The sequence below is a fragment of the Bombina bombina genome, chromosome 8 (genome assembly GCF_027579735.1).
Source record: "Bombina bombina isolate aBomBom1 chromosome 8, aBomBom1.pri, whole genome shotgun sequence".
NCBI classification, from domain to species: Eukaryota; Metazoa; Chordata; class Amphibia; order Anura; family Bombinatoridae; genus Bombina; species Bombina bombina.
The window spans coordinates 31,476,239-31,478,738 of NC_069506.1; the positions used below are offsets into that span (position 1 = coordinate 31,476,239).

General features: G+C 39.4%; 1 protein-coding gene across 1 annotated transcript in view; it reads left to right on the plus strand.

The window, feature by feature from the left end:
* The window catches only part of ARHGEF10L (Rho guanine nucleotide exchange factor 10 like), a 278,910-nt gene that overhangs the window by 80,578 nt on the left and 195,832 nt on the right, over nucleotides 1-2,500 (plus strand). The gene's annotated exons all lie outside the window — the stretch shown is intronic.

Consider the following 2,500-nt stretch of genomic DNA (forward strand, 5'->3'; position numbering starts at 1 on the left):
GGTTACAGGTATATACACTAGAGCCTGTAGTATGCATAAGTCTGTAGGTTACAGGTATATACACTAAAGCCTGTAGTATGCATAAGTCTGTAGGTTACAGGTATATACACTAGAGCCTGTAGTATGCATTAGTCTGTAGGTTACAGGTATATACACTAGAGCCTGTAGTATGCATTAGTCTGTAGGTTACAGGTATATACACTAGAGCCTGTAGTATGCATTAGTCTGTAGGTTACAGGTATATACACTAGAGCCTGTAGTATGCATTAGTCTGTAGGTTACAGGTATATACACTAGAGCCTGTAGTATGCATTAGTCTGTAGGTTACAGGTATATACACTAGAGCCTGCAGTATGCATAAGTCTGTAGGTTACAGGTATATACACTAGAGCCTGCAGTATGCATAAGTCTGTAGGTTACAGGTATATACACTAGAGCCTGCAGTATGCATAAGTCTGTAGGTTACAGGTATATACACTAGAGCCTGCAGTATGCATAAGTCTGTAGGTTACAAGTATATACACTAGAGCCTGCAGTATGCATAAGTCTGTAGGTCACAGGTATATACAATAGAGCCTGCAGTATGCATTAGTCTGTAGGTTATATACAGTACACTAGAGCCTGTAGTATGCACAAGACTGTAGGTTATATACACTAGAGCCTGCAGTATGCACAAGACTGTAGGTTACAGGTATATACACTAGAGCCTGCAGTATGCACAATACTGTAGATTATATACACTAGAGCCTGCAGTATGCATAAGTCTGTAGGTTACAGGTATATATATATATATATACTAGAGCCTGCAATATGCATAAGTCTGTAGGTTACAGGTATATACACTAGAGCCTGTAGTATGCATTAGTCTGTAGGTTACAGGTATATACACTAGAGCAGTGTTTTTCAACCAGTGTGCCATGAGAGATCCTCAGGTGTGCCGCGGCAGGCTGACAACAGTGTGACATATTTTTTAAACTTTGCTTGTTTTTTACTCCCAGTGCAGGGGTAGTTTGTAGGAGGCATGGCATAACAGTACAATACATACAGTATGCGTGTGTTTGTGTGTATGTGTATATATATGTGCTGTATTAGGCTACAATGTGTGATTTTTTTTAAATTTTGGGATGGTGGTGTGCCACAGGATTTTTTAATGTAAAAAAGTGTGCCACGGCAAAAAAAAGGTTAAAAAATCACTGCACTAGAGCCTGTAGTATGCATTAGTCTGTAGGTTACAGGTATATACACTAGAGCCTGTAGTATGCATTAGTCTGTAGGTTACAGGTATATACACTAGAGCCTGTAGTATGCATTAGTCTGTAGGTTACAGGTATATACACTAGAGCCTGTAGTATGCATTAGTCTGTAGGTTACAGGTATATACACTAGAGCCTGTAGTATGCATTAGTCTGTAGGTTACAGGTATATACACTAGAGCCTGTAGTATGCATTAGTCTGTAGGTTACAGGTATATACACTAGAGCCTGTAGTATGCATTAGTCTGTAGGTTACAGGTATATACACTAGAGCCTGTAGTATGCATAAGTCTGTAGGTTACAGGTATATACACTAGAGCCTGTAGTATGCATTAGTCTGTAGGTTACAGGTATATACACTAGAGCCTGTAGTATGCATAAGTCTGTAGGTTACAGGTATATACACTAGAGCCTGTAGTATGCATTAGTCTGTAGGTTACAGGTATATACACTAGAGCCTGTAGTATGCATTAGTCTGTAGGTTACAGGTATATACACTAGAGCCTGTAGTATGCATTAGTCTGTAGGTTACAGGTATATACACTAGAGTCTGCAGTATACATAAGTCTGTAGGTTACAGGTATATACACTAGAGCCTGTAGTATGCATTAGTCTGTAGGTTACAGGTATATACACTAGAGCCTGTAGTATGCATTAGTCTGTAGGTTACAGGTATATACACTAGAGCCTGTAGTATGCATTAGTCTGTAGGTTACAGGTATATACACTAGAGCCTGTAGTATGCATTAGTCTGTAGGTTACAGGTATATACACTAGAGCCTGTAGTATGCATAAGTCTGTAGGTTACAGGTATATACACTAGAGCCTGTAGTATGCATTAGTCTGTAGGTTACAGGTATATACACTAGAGCCTGCAGTATGCATAAGTCTGTAGGTTACAGGTATATACACTAGAGCCTGCAGTATGCATTAGTCTGTAGGTTACAGGTATATACACTAGAGCCTGTAGTATGCATTAGTCTGTAGGTTACAGGTATATACACTAGAGCCTGTAGTATGCATAAGTCTGTAGGTTACAGGTATATACACTAGAGCCTGTAGTATGCATTAGTCTGTAGGTTACAGGTATATACACTAGAGCCTGCAGTATGCATAAGTCTGTAGGTTACAGGTATATACACTAGAGCCTGCAGTATGCATAAGTCTGTAGGTTACAGGTATATACACTAGAGCCTGCAGTATGCATTAGTCTGTAGGTTACAGGTATATACACTAGAGCCTGTAGT